Source organism: Callithrix jacchus, chromosome 20, assembly GCF_049354715.1.
Source record: "Callithrix jacchus isolate 240 chromosome 20, calJac240_pri, whole genome shotgun sequence".
In the NCBI taxonomy this organism is placed as follows: domain Eukaryota; kingdom Metazoa; phylum Chordata; class Mammalia; order Primates; family Cebidae; genus Callithrix; species Callithrix jacchus.
Window position 1 is genome coordinate 37,907,633 of NC_133521.1, and position 19,868 is coordinate 37,927,500.

Below are 19,868 nucleotides of genomic sequence, written 5' to 3' on the forward strand. Positions count from 1 at the left end.
AAATCATTACACGACAATAGAACCCCTAGCTAAGTTATAAAGCAACCAAACGATTGTGAGGTAGGATGAGCCTTCCAGGTATGGCTGAACAAGGAGATCTGCAAATCATTTCCCCAAGAGCAATTCCACAGCTGGACAAAATTGACAAAGCCAATCAGTCCTCCGGAAATCACCAAAGGCATACAGCCATCTGAGAAGCATGTGTACCTGTAAAACTGCTGGACTTTAGATAAGAAGGGTAGGACTGCAGAACTCACCACGATCACCCGCCCCCCACCATTACCACCAGCAGTACCACCACTATCATCACCACCAGTACCACCATTACCAGCAGCAGTATCAGGACCATGACAACCACGACCATGACCACCACTACCACTATCACCAGCAGCAGCAGCAGAACTACCACTATCACCACCATCACCACCACCACCATCACTGGATTACTGCCCCTCTAACAGTTAGATTGGCAGAGGCTCTTCCCAGTGGGAGGTAGACTGGCAGCTTCTCTCCACAGTTAAAGGAGCAAACCCCAGGCCTGGTGGTGTTATCAGTAGAGATAATGATCATGGGGGTGAGGAGGGCCCCTTGTTCTACCTGTCTGAGGTTACAGTCATGATTGGGGACAGTGTATTCCTGGCTGAATCTGCCCACATGCACAATGAGGACTGGAGAGAACACACGATGGTATATCCCGACAATGGAATACTATTCAACAGTGAAAAGAACATAGTCCTGATATTAAACACCTGCTACAACATGGAGGAACCTAAGAACGAAGATGCTAAGTGGAAGAAGCCAGACAGGGAAGATTACGTATAATCTGATTCTATTTCATATGACATGCCCAGAGAAGGCAAATAGAGACAGAAACAGATCACTGGCTGCCTAGGACTAGGGGTGGGAGCCTGGATAAACTGAAAATGCGCACAAGGGAAACTTCTGGGTTGGTGGAAAAGGTCCAAAACTGCATTGTGATGACGGATGCACAACTCAAGAAACTTACCCTCAAAAAAATCCCTGAATTGTATATTTGTAACGGTTGAATTTGGTGGTATGTAAATTATACCTCAATATAGTTGTCTAAAAGAGAGAGAGATAGGAAGACAATATATGCATATTTGTGACAAAAAGAGTGATATTCTTGAAAGATAGGTCAGGCCAGGCGCGGTCACTCACACCTGTAATCCCAGCACTTTGAGAGACGGAGGTGGGTGGATCACTTGAGGTCAGGAGCTCAAGACCAGTCTGGGCAACATGGTGAAGCCCCATCACTACTAAAAATATATAAATCAGCCAGGCATGGTGGCACGCACCTGTAATCCCAGCTACTTAGGGGACTGAGGCAGGTGAATCACTTGAACCCAGGAGGTAGAGGTTGCAATGAGCTGAGATCGTGCCATTGTACTCTAGCCTGGGTGACAGAGTGAGACTCTGTATAAAAACATTTTTAGAAAGTTAAAAATAAGTACATAAATAAAATAATAAATAAATAAAACATAGGTCAACAGCTCAAAAGAAGACTGGGCTAAGCAGATCAACAGGCAGTGCACCGAAGAACCACAGATATCCATCCACATTTAACAGGTATCCAATCCACCTAGAAACCAGGGGAATGCAAAGGAGAACAATGAGGTATCATGACCTCTTCCTAACAAGAAAGAATGGTTGTTTCCACTTTTCAGATTAGAAATGGAGGTCCAGAGTGTTTCAATAATTTGTCCAAGTTCACTACTTCAGTTCCTAAGTGAAAGTGCTCTATCATTAGCTTATAGTCTCGCCTCCTTGATCATTGTTGCTGTTACCTTAATCCAAGATACACACATACGGTAAGAATATCGAGATGCTACAGATAAGGACAGGCTGGGCCAGGCTCACTTACTTCAGTAATGTGCTCTGCCGGGAATTTGTATTGTTTCTATTAAGATCTAATGACCCATCGGGGCCTGATATGGATTTTTTGTTTTTCTCTTTATGGGTAGATATTGAGATTTCATTAATGCCAATTTATCACCAGAACCCTAAGTCGAACTAGTGTCACCATGGTTTGCTGTGCAAGGGGCAGTCTGTGAGTGCCTTCTTAGGTACAGTTTTTGGAGATTTTTCCCAAGCCACACCTGCTGCTCTACTTCAGCCCTCCTGGGAATCAGACCTCACTTGTTATTACCCCAGCCACGTCACTCACATAACTCACACAGCCTTGCGACCCTGAGCAGGCCACTTCACCTCCTCTCTCTTGTACCTCAATCTCCTCTTGTAAAAAGGCCCGCTCCACCCTCACTGAACTTAGAGGAGAGGCTGGGTGTGAATAAGCTTAGGAAAATGTAACATAGAAACAGTCTTCACTCACCCTACCTCCAACCCCACAACAACAGGCACAGAAAAGAAATCTTATGTTGGGTTATAAAGGTCTTAGCAAGTTCTAATCTGGGTTTCAAACCACAAACTCAACCCCAAGCCACCCGGAACAAAAACACACCGCAATCAAAATGAAAGGCAAAGACCTACCTGCACAAAAGCCTCTGTTCCCAAGTTTTTGTTCCCTGGATGTTGGGTGCCTCCAAGTCTTCCCACAGCAGTGTGAAGAGCTGAGAAGGAAGGGCAAGCGGCCAGCTTACCATCTTCCTGTGACCAGGGCACTCCACAGGTATGCGGATAGAGGCCAAGGTTTGATTCTCAACTCAGATCACCTGGACACCAGATGCTCAGCAGTTCACGGCTCCACCAGGTGATTCTGATGTGCCCTAAAATATGAAGACCACTGCCTTAGTGCAGAAAGTCTCTAACTTAAATATGTGACAGAACCAGCTGGGGAGCTGCTAAAGAACAGAGGCCCAGGGTCCTTGAAACAGAACAGGACCTGCAACTCAGTCTGTGTCCCAGGTTCTCCAAATGATCTTAATAGGAGCCACATGTGAAAACCAATGGGCGAGGAGACGTCTAGGGGTGGAGCATCCACCCTTCTGGGGAAGGTGCCCTTTGAGGTAAGCGATGTCACCTGTGCAGTACGTGGCACAGAGCAGGTATTAAGTAAATGGCAACTTTATCTTATTTACATGGCGTGAGGGGAAAGAGAAGGCTATTTGGGGCACTTTAGGACTGAGGAAAGGCCCACAGAGATGCCTCTCTGCATTGGCTCTGGTAAACTATGACTGGTTCCCGTATCTTCTCAATCTCATGTCAGAACCAGCTGTGGATACCAGCAATTTAACAATCTGCCTGAGGAGAACAGTTGCGTTGGGGTTGGAAGAAGTAGAAAGGGAGGGATTATCTACTAGGAATTATCACCTGCAAAACCCTGCCCCGTGACCATCTCCAGGAGTTTGTAATGAAATCTTCAAAAACCAAGGATGAGTGAAAAACAGGATTTGAACAAGTAGTGCAAAGCTTTCTGCCATTTTCAGGGCTTCCCTGTCATAATACCCATTAATATTTCAAAATAAAATGGGATGAGATAACACAAAAATTATTCGTTCATTCACTCATTCATTCGTTCATTCATTGAGGGCATGGTGGTTGACGGTCTGGAGAGTCTGGGGTTGGGCTGCCTGATTCTGCCACTTCCAGCTAAGTGTTTGTATGGCTTAATCTCTTTGTGTCTCAGTTTCCTCTCCATAAAGTAGGGGTAATGACACTAACTGCTGAGGAATTTGGGTGGTTCTAACAAGTTGTGTAACTAACAGAACACTGTCAGGCACACTGTATGCACATATACATGCTAGCTGTTATCATTCATTTAGTTTTTCATAAGCAAAGGCCGTGTGCTGCATGCTGAGAGAGTAGAAATGATGCCCTAAAGGGGCTTCCAGGCAGGTAGAGGAGATGGACAGGTGAACCAATGACTGTGGTCCAGTGTAGCAGGACCTGAAACAATGACAGGAAATAAAGACAGAGGGGAGGCAGAAGCTGGCACTGGAGCCACATGGCTCTAGGGAATTACTTGGTGGGGAAAATAGGAGAATCTCAGAAACTCCCCTAGATGTTAAAAAGGCTGGGAAACCACTGGCTTAGGAAATAAAATGAGTAACTGAAGGATAGAAAGGAACTGCTAGTAGAAGAGAGACATGAAGCGATGTTGGGGGAAGGGACAATGTGGCCTGGTCCCTTTGACCTTGCCTCCTGGAGGTCCTCACCTCCAAGCTAAGTCACAGTTCTTCACGCGTGTTAATCTCTACTGATTCTTCTGAACTTTTCCTTCGACAATCTCATCCCAGTTTGTAGGGGTTACAAATGATTACCTGCACGTGTTGGTGTGCTTGTCATCTGACCCTCTAAAAGTTAGGCTCTAGGAAGGTAGGAACCTTATCTGTTTCTCCGTCACTGGGAGCCTGGCACTCAGCACATACCTAGCACATAGAAGCAGCTCAATGAATGTGTTGCATAATGAATTAACTGGGTAGCTGCACATAGTTGGGTGTGTACAGTTCAGCTGCATCTGAGAATTTGTTTAATTAGAATTACAACCTTCTTCCTCCAAACCATTCTCAAATTCAGGCCACAGATGTCTTGCCTTCCTAGGGATTCTTCCACCATTCTTCATTTTTTTGACACTGGTGTTTCTTCAAAATCAATTCCCTGAGTGCCCACGCCTCACATGCCAGATCTTAGTCAAGCACCTTGCTGAACTCCAACTTCCAAGATGGTGCTTGGGGTACAGTTCAAATCTAAATTTTATTGGTGAATCTGTTGGTTACATTTGAGACAAGCCAGAAATAAAAAGCACACAGCTCTCTTGTCAATAAATTTTATCCCCCAGATCATGAGAAATGTGGACTGTACATGAAAAACTCATTTTAAAAAATGAAAATCCTATATTGATATAAGGCCTCAAAATATGCATTTCAAAACACAATGAAATCCATATTTCATCTGGATTGTGAACAATCCCAAGAGCACGTTAAATAATGCCATGAGCTACGCAGCTTCAACAAATTGGGGAATCAGAAAGCGGACTTTTAAAGGACTTTCAGACCAGGAGTTGTGGGTTCAGATGTTTATGTCACTTGCCTAAAATAAAAGGCACAGGTAAGAATAGCCACAGTGGAACACAGGAGTGTTACCAAACTCTAACTTAATGCTCTCACTTGCCGAAGTCAAAAAACAACTCTTTCATTCATCCATTCAACAAAATGTTTCATGTGTGTCTTCTATTTGCCAGGCTCTGTTCTTCAAGTTCTGGGACTATGGCAGTGAGCCAAACTGACGAAAACCCTTGAATTTATGAAGCTTATATTATCCTGGAGGAGACACCCAATAAATGAGTAAATGTGTAATATGTTGGATGGTGAAAAGTGCTCCAAAATAAAGCAGAGCAAGAAGAGAGAGAATGTTGGAGGTGAGGGGCATTGGGTGGCACTTTCTTAAATAGGATGGACGCAGCCACCCTCACAAAAAAGGCAGTATCGGATTAAAGATTAGAGGGAGGTGAGGGATTGAGCCTCATGTCTCAACCCTGCTTTCTGGTGGAAGAACACTCCAGGATCAAGGGCATGAAGTATGCTGGGTTTCCAAGGTGAGACTGTGCTCTTTGTATAACAAACAGGAAGGAGCAGTGGCAGCAAAAGAGCGAGGGGGACAAGGAGAGAGAAGTAGGATGAGCAGGGATATGGGGAATGAGGAAGGTGGAAACTGGCAGAGCAGAGGGCCTTACAGTCTTAGGTCAAGACTGACTAAATCTCTCTGTTAAATAGAAGAGCTGACCAGAGTTCAAGAAGCATAAAAGACCAAAATGAAACTCTCATCTCATAGAATCAGAAAGATAGTTCTAAGATGGCTAATGAATGAGCAGGCGTCAAATGCCTTCACACGTGATTTAATGATACCTGAAGTTATTGGCATATGAGCAGGGATTGCATTGCCACATGTTGGAAATACACCACAACCCTATTCCCATTCCGTCTTTTTCCCCTGAACTCAAACACAGGTACAGGTATATGCTTCTTTCATTGGAAATGACCAACATTTCCAGATAGTAAATGGATCCCCTTTATTGTTAGGGCTGGGACGGCTGAGCCACTGAACTCAAAAGTGCTCCCTTGATCAAAGAATCCTACAAGGATTCCCCAGCCCAGAGAGCTGCGTCTCTAATAGGATTATGCCTGAATTAAAAGACAGAACTATTTCTAAGTGAGAGCTCTCTCTGCCTTTGAAGTTTGCCTCAACAAATGATCCATTTTTCTATAAACCAGAGCCAGAGAATGACAAGGAAACCTGCAAATATTCCCGAACGGAGAGCTCTGTACAAGGTAATCAGGGGAGAGGAAGCATTTCAACGAACACTCTGCATCTGCCTTTGAGTAAATGATGGCACAAAAGAGAAATGTTTTTTTCTACTGAAGCATGTGACTGAAGCAAAAGACTGTGGTCATTTTTTTCAGAAGCAAAAGTGTCCAAGTCCTCGAATCTCTGTGTGTGTGTGTGTGTGTGTGTAGGTGAGGGGGTGTGTATGCATGAGCACAAACTTTTACAGAGCTCAGTGCAAACTCCCATGTGACATGTAAGTCAACATGCATCGGGTACCTAATAGGTGTCAGGTGGATGGAGGTTAATGGCACAAGGTTTTCCTCTCTAATTACCCTAAGGAGAGGAAGAGGAGGAGGAGAAGGAAGTCAAAGACGAAGAGGAGGAAGAAGAGGAATATGAAGGAGGAGGAGGGGAAGAAAAGGAGGAGAAGAGGAAGAGGAGGAGAAGGAGGAGGAAAAGGAAAAGGAGAAGCTGAGGAGGAACAAAGAAGAGGAGGAGAAAGAAGAGGGTAAGGGTGGAGTGACAGGGAAAAGAGATGGGGAGGAAGAGAAGGAAGAGTGGAGGAGGGAGAAGGAGAAGAAGGGAGAGAAGGAGAAGGAAGAAGAGAGGGCAGAGAAAGAGAAAGAGGGAGAGAGAAGGAGAAGAGGAAGAGAGAGAGGAAGAGGGAAAAAAGAAGAGGGAAGAAGAAGAAGGAGACCAGGAAGAGAGGAGAGGCCACCTCATTCTCCTCACATGCAAAATGGAAGTAACAATGACATCTTCTTCATAAGATAATTGTGAGAATTCACTGATTGGCATATGTAGTGAGTGGCCAATAAGAAGCATCAAATAGGCCGGGCGCGGTGGCTCAAGCCTGTAATCCCAGCACTTTGGGAGGCCGAGGCGGGTGGATCACGAGGTCAAGAGACCAAGACCATCCTGGTCAACATGGTGAAACCCCGTCTCTACTCAAAATACAAAAAATTAGCTGGGCACGGTGGCGCGTGCCTGTAATCCCAGCTACTCAGGAGGCTGAGGCAGGAGAATTGCCTGAACCCAGGGGGCGGAGGTTGCGGTGAGCCGAGATTGCGCCATTGCACTCCAGCCTGGGTAACAAGAGCGAAACTCCGTCTCAAAAAAAAAAAAGAAGCATCAAATAAATGTTTTTTGGTTCTGTCCCTCCTCGCTCTTTATCAGGCTATCACCGGCTCACCTTTTTCTGCCTCCCTCAGGAAAGCCTTTGCTGACCTTGCCAGGATCGTATCAGTGCTCCCCACCTCACTCTGGTGAAGCCCCAGGTGTGGACAGGACTGCTCACCTCGGGAGGTTCCGGGGAAGAATCCTTTCCTCACCTTTTCTGACCTTTGGTGGCCACCTGGTGGTTCTGGATGTGAGGATGATAAGCTTCCGTGAGGGTCATTATTCAGTCTGTTCCACTCATATTCTACATTTGTTTGGAATGTTTTTAGGTGTAAGCAACAGAAAACCTGGCCAACCCTGACTAATTTTTTCATGTAAAAATAAATCTGGAAGTAGATAGTGTTGATTTTATGTAATCGTGTCAGCACAAGCACCTCTGCAGTTCTCTTGACCCTACCCTCTGGTCACAAAATGACACCTGTAGCTTTAAGCAATGTCTACCTCAAAGGCAAGAAGTGGCACAGGGTTGATACTAACTGCATCTTTTTATGTTTTATTTGGAAAGCCAAAGATTTTCCAGAAACCCTCCCAGGAAATGTGCCTCATGTTCCATTGACCAAAACTGGACCTTAGTTACATGGACCTAATCTCTGCCATTGCATTTCCACTTATTTTTCTACTGGTTCCCATAAAGAGTCACTAAATCTAATCCTTGCTCCAAAGGAAGAAATTAGACCCCACTTTCTGAATGGACAAGAAATTTTGTAGAGATATTTTAAACCACCATATTTATAGATTGTTTAACACTTTGATAATGGCCTTTTTACCTGAAGTCATTGCTTGTACCAACTAGGAGCATGTATATACCTTCTTGTGGTAGCAATGGTAGGTAGAATTAATATGTGTCCTGTTTTAGCACTCAGGAAGCTCCAGTAACTCTGCAAAATACTTTAGTGTATTATTTCATTCAATCCTAACAACAGCCTTATGAGCCTGGTATTCACCTGGTAAAGGAGAGGTGATTGTTTACTACCCTAGCAACCAGCCCCATGGCAAAAGCATAATTCCTTGCCCCTTGACTGTGGGATGGGCCACATAGCTTACTGTGGCCAATGAAATGTCAGCAGGATTGACAAAATGCTTGATGAATGCTTAGTTGGTTGGGCTCATGTTCTTGTCCCTCTGCCATGGCTATGAGAGGGGCATGCTTCAGCTAGCCTGCTGCTCCAGGAGGATGAGGGGCACATGGAGCAGCTGCCTCTCAGCAGCCTGCAGTCACGTGGAGGAGTCCAGTCAAGATCTGCAGAGTCTCCTGGCTAAGAGCAGACCAGATCATCTGACACACAGATGCCTGAGAATTTTTTTAAGTGATTTTTGTTTTAAGCCACTAAATGTTGGGAGGTTATTTACAAAGCAATGTTTAAACATTACAAGCATCATCTCCATTTTACAGATGTGGAAACAGAGCCTTGAAGAGGTATACAATTTGCCCAAGGTAACCCAGCTGTTAAGTGGCAAGGAAAGGATTAACACCCAAATCTGGCTGCATTTCAAACCCATTCTCTTAGTTATTATGAAATTCTATTTGCTGTTGAATCGATTCTTGAAGTTTAAATCATTTTTCCTACAGCTTCCACCTTTTCCTTTATATTGGAGAACAACATCCTAGTAACAGACTAATAAACTTACAAAAATAGTCAATAAGGGCCTCTTAGACCAAGAAAAAAAATAAAAATATACAACAGAGTCACACAGCTCAAGTCCCTTCTGACAAAGCCCCATCGGTCTGACAGAGCAAACACAGAAAGGATTTAAATTTTAATTTCACTGTAAGGGTTTATTTGGCTGAGAAACAACTCATCTCCCTTTAATTTATCAGAAGACACAGTACTGTAATAAAATAAGACAAAAATCTTCCAAAGTGTAAAATGCATCTACTCTCAGAAGGTTTCCAAATTGTATATTAGTTTGCATTGAATTTATTTTCCTGATTAGATTGCCTTTTAGGTACACTAGACCTAGAGGGAGATGATGCCAGAATCACCAGGCAATTTTGCAAAGAAATCCATCAGTCCAAAAGGAAAGACTGTGCAAACTCTCACTCCAGGACTTCTCAAGCTCTCTGTGAAGAAATGCTGGGACTGCAGTGATGAGACACAGTGAATGTGTTTGTTTGTTTGTTTGTTTGTTTGCTTGCCTGCTTGTTTGTTTTTGAGACAGAGTCTTGTTCTGTTATCCAGGCTGGAGTACAGTGGTGTGATCTTGGCTCACTGCAACCTCAACCTCCAGGTTCAAGTGAATCGCCTGCCTCCGCCACCCAAGTAGCTGGGATTACAGGCGCATGCCACCACACCCAGCTATTTTTTGTATTTTTAATAGAAATGGGGTTTCTCCATTTTGGCCAGGCTGGTCTCGAACTCCTAAGCTCAAGTGATCCACCCACCTCAGCTTCCCAAAGTGCTGGATTACAGGCATGAGCCACTGCACCCGGCCTCACAGTCAATGTTTTTACCAAGCGGACAAGATTGGACTTCCTCAGTGAGGTCAAGAGAAAGAAAGAATCCTGATGTGGGTGATGCAGCTTCTGAGTCACCTGCGTGCCAGCTGTGTTCAGTGCCTGTGTGACTGAGTTATCTTCAATTTTAACCATCATTCTGTGAGATATATGTTGTTCTATTTTTACGAAACAGAGGTTTGAAGAGTTTTAAGGAAACTTCGGCAGAGGTTACTGAACTAGGTAAGGACAAGAATATTTGAGAATTTTTTCTAATCATATATTGAATGTGGCTTTTCATTAAACTATTCTAATTCATTTGTACAAATAAAATTATAATTCCTGAGTCAAAAAAACTTCTGTTGAAATTTTGGGATTGGTGAATAAGAGATTTTATATATAGGAAGCTTTTAACTACAGGTAAGAAAAACGTATTAATAGTGCATTAAATAATGAGATGTGTCTATCTAATATAACAGTCCAGAAATGTGGTGGCTCCAGGGCTGGCTTAATTCAGGGACAGGGACTGAACACAGCACCAGGACCACCACTCTTGTGCCCTTGGCAGACATTATCCATCGACCACAACATTCTCTCTGTTCAACCCAAATTCATCTTCAGAATCTTTCTTAACTAGAAGCTTTAAGAAGCTATTATCAACCAAATGGAATTAGCAACTCATACTAAAGGTATTCTTTTCTGATTCAGACTCCTTCTTGCCCAGTGAATCCATAATTGTGAGGCACCTGCCATGCCTTCAGCTCTCCTGACAACAAGAGTGGTTGGAAATACAAGACGAGCAGAGCAAATGGCCCCTGCCCTGAACAGACTGAAATTTTGCTAGGGAAACAAAATATAGATACATGAAACAATGAAGGAACTGATTTTAAAACCACACTAGGGCGGATAATAAATATCAGACTGTCTTCATCCTTGGTGAAGAGATACAATCTAAAGGAATAATTTGGGAGTTACCCGGTTTGGTTTGGTCTTGTTGACCTGGGTCTTGCGTCATTCTTAGTAGGAGTGCCTCTGTTTCCCACTAGAATGCGTCTTGCATTGATTCCGCTTTATTATTGTACTCAAAGCCTACCTGCTTCAAGTTAGAAAACTTCTGACAATACACAGGCTTTTTCTTTAATAGAAAAACATAGAATTTATGGAATACTCTTTTTGTTCAACCATTAATAGGGCGATACTGGTGTTTACTGTGTTGAAGCTTTTTTTTGCAAATGTCCTTTAAATAATTTCTGCTCTCTTCCTCCAGCTGCTTCATAAGTTAGATACAAACTTGATTCACAGTCTTTATTTTGTTTCAGGTTTTGCACTTTGCATCACATTTTGTTAAAGAACCAACTCCTTGCATTGGAACTTGAAAACACCACTCGTCCGGTCCTAGGAGCTTCGGGAACCGCGGCTTGGGTGCAGACATGGCCAAGTCCAAGAACCACACCACACACAACCAGTCCCGAAAATGGCACAGAAATGGTATCAAGAAACCCCGATCACAAAGATACGAGTCTCTTAAGGGGGTGGACCCCAAGTTCCTGAGGAACATGCGCTTTGCCAAGAAGCAAAACAAGAAGGGCCTAAAGAAGATGCAGGCCAACAATGCCAAGGCCATGAGTGCACGAGCTGAGGCCATCAAGGCCCTCGTAAATCCCAAGGAGGTTAAGCCCAAGATCCCAAAGGGTGTCAGCCGCAAGCTCGATAGACTTGCCTACATTGCCCACCCCAAGCTTGGGAAGCGTGCTCGGGCACGCATTGCCAAGGGGCTCAGGCTCTGCCGGCCAAAGGTCAAGGTCAAGGCCAAGGCCAAGGATCAAACCAAGGCCCAGGCTTCAGCTCCAGTTTCAGTTCCAGCTCAGGCTCTCAAAGGTGCCCAGGCCCCTACAAAGGCTTCAGAATAGATATCTTTGTCTGCCAATGCGAGGACAGAAGGACTGGTGTAACTCCCCTGGGGCTGCCATCTGCATGGGGCTGGGGTCCTCCTGTGCTATTTGTACAAATAAACCTGAGGCAGGATTAAAAAAAAAAAAAAAAAAGAAAACACCACTCAGAGAAATCTCAACTCTGCTGCAGTATTTTAACACTAGCTGTGTATGCAATGATGTTTAACAAGAGAAAGAGCTCATTTAGGGAGACTTGGAAAAGATCATTTCCTTGGGTATCTGTTACAGCTAATTCTCAGCAAAAGGGCCAAGCAGAAGTCCTCCAACATTTAGAGACAGGATGGAAGATTACCAAGGAAAGGCATGGCTGGATCTGGAATTATGCACAAATTCAAGAAGACTCAAAATTAATGGCAGAGTGAAAAATTCAGTCATCACAAATTCTCAGACTCGTGTGGTGAAGAATCACTCTTGTGACCGACTGACCCTTATCCATCGTCAGCACCCAGCACCCCTGCACAAACATTTTATTTGGAGGGCTGTAGCACTCCCCTACATCCTTGCTTCAAGTCAGCACGTGCCCCCAACCCCCAAGCTAGTTGCTTTGATGTTGCCCAACCAGTCTTTAGTTTTGACTTATAATATAATCGGTAAGAAATTGCAGGTCATTTACTTTTCTACTTTTACAACTTAATCTGTAAAATTATTTGGAGATTTCATAATTTTCTAAATTTAAGATTGCTTTTTCCTAATAGTATTCGATATTAATTTGGCAAATAAAGGCAAGTAACATAAAGAGCTTTAGGAAATCTCGATAGGGTATCATTTTATTACAGTGAATAAAATAGAACAGGTTTCAATTAAATGTTAACAGAAAGCTTTTTTCTTATTATAAAATCAAGATATGATCATTGCAATAAATTCGGACAGTATCCAAAAGCGTAGGGAGGAATTTCAAAGTCATTTTCTATCTCCCAGAATAACCACTGTTAACATATTAGAGTTTATCAACACAGACCCTTTCACATGCACATACCCACATGTGTGTGCATTTTCAATAAAATGAGATCATGCCTCTATGGTTGCTTGCTTTTTCCACTCAGTAAGATACTATGGGCATTCTTTTCTATCAGTAAGCATAGATTTCAATAATTATATTAAATGCTGCATAATATTCTGCCATATTGATGTGCCAAAATGTACTTTTCTAACCCCATGTGATTGATCATATAGGGCAATTCCAGCATTTCAGTATTATAAACCAGCCTGCTATGAGCATACACCTGGCGTCTTCACCCAATTGTGGCCTAGGTGATTTTTGCAAAATGACAATAATAGTTCTGCAATTCTGCCTGTTAAGAAACCTTCCATGGTCTCCATTCTCTCTGCACATTATGGGCGACAGTGCCTGATGCAGAAGCAGGGGCTGTAAATGGGGGGTCACTAAGGGGGCGGGCATTCCTACATACCACCTTGGCTGAGGAGGTCAAGGGCAACAGGATCAGGGCCTTTGAGGACTTCTTCAAGTGTTTATACAAAGCACCCTCTAGGGCTCCAGAAACAGCTGGGAGACTGGAGGATGGGAATCTGAAAATCTTCCCTGTCTTGATAGAGGTAGCTCAGAGAGAGACTATTATTGGTTTCTATTAACGCGATTGACTTCTGAGCTGTCAGGAGGCAAACTTGCATTTTACAGCAAATGAATAAACATGTTTTAGAGGCACTACTAACAAAGGGGCCAGCTTATTTTAAATTCTCCCCAGAAACAAAACAAATAAAGAGAATGTCTCAGATTCATCACTTTCAGAAGCCAGCTCAGAGACCACCTGGAGAAACCCCACTGACCCTCAACAGCTCCCCGGATTGCCGTTTAGAAGCCACCAGAACCAGGTACAGTCACTGCCCGAGAACAGCTTCATCCATTATCCGATGCTGCCTCCTTCTGCCAGCCATTAGTAGCTGAACTTCTTTTCCCCCAAGGAGCACCATTGCTGACTTCTAGCATAGGTAGCCAGGACTTTAGGAGTGTGGCTGCAGGAGATGATGGAGCTCAGCAGCCATGACCATTCCCTTTTAGGGAAAAACCTCAAAGTCATGGAGCTGGCTTTGCTCCTTATGATGAATGGGCAGCATGGCAATGTGTTTTGTTATGCCACCACCATCATAAATGGCTTTAATAATTGCCTCAATCTCTCCGAAATCAGTTGTTTCTACAATTAATGACTGATTTCACAGGGCATTAACCATCCTCAGCAACAGTTCATTAGCTGCTGGCAAGTGGGAAAAGGCCACTGTTGGAAGGTACTTATGCTGCCTTCAGAAGACTTGCCGATGGTAAGCAGGGACATATGCCCATAGGAAAATAACAACGAAGGCAGCTTTTCTGAACACCTGGAGTCACAGTGCAGGGTGGTGGATGGCAGCAAGATACTTGTAATATCTCAGCTCCAGCCTTAAGTTGTGGCTAGGAAGCTAAGAAGCAAGAGAACAGAGCTGGGAGCTAACTTAGGTCTATTACAGGGAAGACTGTGCTGTCCATTGCAAATGGACTAGAGTCTGACCCATCTCCAAGCTCCTGGGATAAGGGAAGGTGGGGATCCATGGAGGATGATAGCAGAAAGTTTGGACAATGAATGGACAATGGGGAAAAGTGATATCTGATTGTAAAGACCAATAGCCCTCTCCCCAGCACAGGACTTGAGCTTCATGAGAGCTGGTAGCAGGCCTTCTTCTGCTCAGCAAAGCATCGCCAAGGCCTAGACCAGTGCTGCCATGTGATAAGGGATAGATAAATATGTGTTGAATGAAGCCCAGGCACGGTGGCTCACATCTGTAATCCCAGCACTTTGGGAGGCCGAGACAGGTGGATCACTTGAAGTCAGGAGTTCGAGACCAGCCTGGCCAACGTGGCAAAAACCTGTCTCTACTAAAAATATAAAAATTAGCCAGTTGTGGTAGTATGTGCCTATAATCCTGGCTAGTTGGAAGGCTGAGGCATGAGAATCACCTGAATGTAGGAGGCAGAGGTTGCCGTGATGCAGTGATCCAAGATCATGCCACTGCATTCCAGCCTCGGTGACAGAGCAATACCCATATCAAAATATACATATATATGTATATATCATACATTACATTATACATATTTTATTTTATATATGTCATAATACACACACACACCTATTCATTGTTGAATGAATGAAGAAACTAGAGACAGAAATTTAAGACCAGGGCAAGATATCCTGGTTCAGAACAGAAGCCAAGCCCTGAAAGGACATAGAAACAAACCCCTATTTCTGAAGGAGGTGAAAAGGAGACCTAGAAGAGGCCTGAGTTACAGATCACCAGCCTCTGAGGTTCAACTTTCTAGGGGCTCTATGCTCAGTCAAGATCAGCATGGAAATCAGACAAGCTGAGAGGAGGTACATATAACATATCTCCAGGAGAGTAGGACTGCGAAGGTAGCTGTTTCTTCCTCAAGTGGTGTGTGCTCTGAGATGGCCAGCAAGGCTGCCATCTTGGTTCCTGGAATGACTCCTTTGGCCTCAGCTAAGCTTTTCTCTTTCCCCTGCTCTCCATCCCACTGGCTTCCTCTTGGTTCTTCTCACACATCACGATGTTTCCCACGCTCGGGCCTCTGCACACACTGCTCTCTCTGGATCTAGTGCATTTCCCTCTCCTTTTGGTTCAGTCGATCCCTACTCATCCCTCAGGCCTGGCTCCATCATGCTGCCACAGAGAAACCTCCTGACCACTGGAGATGCTCCCAGCACCAGGCATCCCTTCCGCACCTGGCAGTCTGACAGTGTCCTGTTGCTGTTTGGTCAAGACTGTCAGCCCCCAAGGCTGTAAACTTCAGATCCCCACACGCGTCACATTCACCATTGTCTCCCCAGTGCCTGACACAGTGTCTGGAAGACAGTGGGTTTTCAACACATATTTTTTCAATGAATAAATGCTGATGAATGAGACCCTTTATTTTCCAGTGCGCAAGTAGATCAGAATAAATGAACTGGTGGAATTTGCCAAGTCCTCTGGCAACAAGATGTCTTCATAGTGCACACCTTTGACCATCTTGGGGAATACAGAGTAGAGGAAACACCAGGAATGATGAAAGCAAATCATGGGCAGAAATGGCCCATTTTCCTCCTGTGTGTTTTCCTTTGCAAACCCAGGCTAAAATAGCACATTTCCTGGGAGGCTGGATATCTTTACAGATGAATTCACCACTTTCAAGCATTTGACAAGGGTTGGCTTGTTCTCATCTAAGTTGACACCCTGATGCTGGATCTCATGGGTCTCTGGCCGGAAAAAAAAAATACATTGGAAACATCTCAAACCCTTCTGAAAGTTACATTGGAATCCACTGACCTAATCTCTATCGTGGGCATTATAAATCATTTTTAAGATGAGTGCATTTTTGTTTTTGTTTTCATTTTTGTTTGTACCTCTTAAAAATGGAAACAAGGAGAAAAAATGCCCCAGGGAAGGTTCACACGGCTGACCGGGACCATTGAAGCTTTGTCATCGGAGGCTCTGCTTGGGGCTGAAGGGGCTGGGATTAGGGGAAAAACCAGCAAATGAGCTCAGAAAGGCAGGAACAAAAGCTGAAAGAGATGATCTCACCTCATAGCGCCAAAGGAACAAAGCTCCCACCCAGCCCCCTATGATGTTGCTTCAGTTTGGTCCCGGCCTTTGTAACCACAGCTTAACAGTTTACGCGGGTGATGTGCAAGGCGCTTTCACATTCATTAACTCATTTGATCCTCATAACTGGGGGAGGTGAGCAGGGCAGGGCTTACTCGGCCTCTTTCGTTAAAGGAGAAAACAAAAGCTCAGCTTTCCAGTGGCAGTGACCCAGTCAGGGCTTGACGCCTACTCTTTGCCCACCCCTGCTTCAGTTTCCATTGTCCCATGCAAGTCTTCCTTTTAGTTTCAAAATAATCATAGCTGATCTTTACTGAGGGCTTATTATATAATGACATAATGACAAGGACTATACAAAAAATGTTTTACATGCATTATTTTATTAAAATCTGTCAATAAGATTCTGAAGGTATGTATTAGGTTCATGTGGCTGCTATAACAAACTGTCACAAACATGGTAGCTTCAAGCAAGAGCAATGTATTCTTTTACAGCACATAAGTCCAAAATCAGTTTCACTGGGCTAAAATCAGAATGCTGGCAGGACTAGTTCCTTCTGGAGGCTCCAGGGAAAATCTTTTCCATGCCTCTTTCAATTTCTGGTGGCTGCTGGAATTCCTTGGCTTGTGGCTGTATCACTCCAATCTCCAAAGCTAGTATCTTCAAATTTCTCTGTATTTTATCTTCATCTTTACATTCTTTTCCTCTGCCTCCCTCACATAAGAACCCCTGTGATGCCATTCACGGCCTACCCTGATAATCCAGGATAATCTCTCCATCTCAAGATTCCTAACTTAATCACATCTGCAAAGAGTTTTTCTGAATAAGCCAACATTTGCAAGTTCCAGGTAATGAACATGGATATCTTTGGGGGACCATTTTCAGCCCATTACAAGTGGGTACTGTTGATATTCTCCATTGTGCAGAAAGATGAAACTGAGGCATGGAGAGATGAAATCACAAGCCTAAGGTCACACAACTAGAACTGAAACCCAGTCACTCTGACACCAGAGCCTGCTGAGCTATACATTCTTCCTAACTTGCCCGTAACTCGGGCAATCATTTTGAAGAAACAGAATAAAAGACAACTCCAAAGAGAGTCTGAATATTTTCCCCTTAGCATTAGATTTTCAATTAGCTGTGGTTACGGGCCAGGGAAGTATGGTGTCTAGGAAGTGGGCCTTAGTCCTAGAATGTGGTCTCCTATGCATAGAGTGGCAGCATCACTCATATGACTTTAAATAAGTCAGGCCTGAGAGTCTGTCAGCTTGGGAACTACATCTCATTTTCCAAGGAATCACTCTAAGGCATAGACTGCTCCCCTTGCCTTGTTGTCCCACACCCAGGTGCTTTGATCCATCAGAGGTTCAGGGAGCTATCTCCATTCTAGTAGGACAGGCCCAGGAGAGGCTGCGAGTTTATTATTCCCACATGAAGAGAAATAACTTTGCTTTGGAGCTATTTTGCTATAAGCTCAGGTAGCTTAGAGTCATGGTGGAAGGCCAAGGAGGAGCTGGCATATCACATGGTAAGAGTAGAGGCAAAAGAGAGAAAGAGGGAGGTCCACACACTTTTAAACAACCAGATCTCATGTGAACTCTCACTCATCAACAAGGGGATGGCACTAAGCCATTCATGAAGGATCTATATAAACCAAAGTCCCACAACTCTAATACAATAAGTTCCACTTTAGGTCCAGACTGGTAATGGGAATTGAAGGGTGACCCAACTTTGTAACAGCTTCTAGAAGTCTGTACCCAGCTAAGAACGATATACATGTGTGCAGAGGTGAGAGGAGACAGAATAACAGACTCAGGGTTGATGGGAACCTTAGAGACTGCACCCTTTGACCTTGTCTCAGGAAGGAGGTGACTTCCTTTCTGCTTCTTCATTATGGACCTAGGTACAACAGACCTGAAAGTGATCATTAAAAATGGAACGAGCATGTATATTGACTCAACTTTGGGTCTCAGGTCCTGTAGGATCGACTTCAACTGCCGACAACTCATCTTCTTGAGTTTCCACATATAGCCGAACCATCAGCAGCCCAGTGTCTGCACGACGGTCTATAGGAACGGCATTTCGGAAAGGTGAATGGGGAACTGGAACATTGGGTGAGAGTAAGAAATAAGGCAATGGGTCGGGAAGGGCTCAAAAACAAATCTGGAGCAAATGTGACCAAGAAGAGAAATAATTATTTCAGAGTTCTCTTTCCATGGCTGGAGGACCAGATGTTCATATTTGGGATGAATGTTACACACCCCAGAATGAAAAAGCCAATTTACAAAGTCTCAAGGAGCCCCTTTCAGGCTATACTGAGTTACTGTAGGTGACTTCAAGGAATAAAACTAAATTACAGCAACACACTCCTCTACTGCCAGGTGATCACCTTCAGGAGCCCGGGCCGCTGCAGAGTCAGTCACTGTTTTGGGGACCAGAGTCACATGCTTTCCCCAATGTACAAATGTGTTCCTGGAAGCCACAGCATCTCAGCCGTGGAATGAAGCCCAATCAACACTAAAAGCTGTGGGCAAGGTACCCAGTGAAATATTGGATTAGGATTTGAGGTCAGGGTTCACATCCCTAATGGCCTCTTATAGACCCTCTGCCTTCTGAGGTCCCAGGGTAACCAAAACAGACACAGAATCACATGCCACAGTATGTCATGGGATCTTTCTGACTTTGAGTTTTCTCACCCATGCGATAGGCATACGAATCTCCACCCCGATCTTTGAGAAGTTCCTGGGCCTAAGAGCAGTGGCTCTTACCTATAATCCCAGCACCTTGGGAGACAAAAGGAATTGCTTGAAGCCAGGAGTTCAAGACCATCCTGGGCAACATAGTGAGACTCCATCTCTAAAATAAAATGTTAAAAAAGAAGTGCTTAGGAAGAATACACTTATGAGAATGCTGTGTAAACTATAATGTACTTAGGCTATAGGTTTTTCAAACAAGAAAAGCATAAACTGCACAAAAGAAAATCTTATCTTCAAAACCATTTTCATATGTCATAAAAACATGTATTATGCTTTTCCAGTATAGTCTCATTGGAGTTGAATAAAGACTTTTTAAATTAAGTCTCAGACTCATCTCTATACTCAGAGGACAATTTTATCTGTGAAAGTGAGCCACCCATCTCACTAGATTGGACCTTCCGAATCAGCATATACACTCACATGATAAAAGCCTGCCTCTCACCTATATTATCCAACAAGATGATATCCACAATCTACTAACTTGCAATTGCATCCATTTTTTTTTTTACCCCAGAGGCAGGACTTATGCAACTTTAATTTCTTGGTCTTGTTCTCGCCGAATTCAGAGAGTAGCCCTTGTCCCAGAAGACCCCTTGCCACTACCCATCTAGACAACTGGCTACGGTAGCGTCAGTTCCATAGATAAGGCAAGAGCAGAGCTAACTTCCTTCCCCACCCCAGTGAGGAGTTCTGTCTTCTGTGTTAGGATGCAGCAGAGCCCA

At 43.9% G+C, this 19,868-nt stretch overlaps 1 protein-coding gene across 12 annotated transcripts in view; it reads right to left on the reverse strand.

Annotated features, from left to right (window-relative positions):
* Nucleotides 1-19,868, reverse strand: part of LOC128930282 (uncharacterized) — a 968,777-nt gene that overhangs the window by 753,891 nt on the left and 195,018 nt on the right. For 11 of the 12 annotated variants that reach the window (XR_013530218.1, XR_013530216.1, XR_013530215.1 and 8 more), the window contains 2 exons: nt 19,159-19,246; nt 2,509-2,744 (listed from right to left, as the gene is read on the reverse strand). The gene's annotated coding sequence lies outside the window, so the exon portion shown is untranslated. The remainder of the gene's footprint in view (nt 1-2,508; nt 2,745-19,158; nt 19,247-19,868) is intronic. The other variant, XR_013530219.1, reaches the window with a different exon arrangement.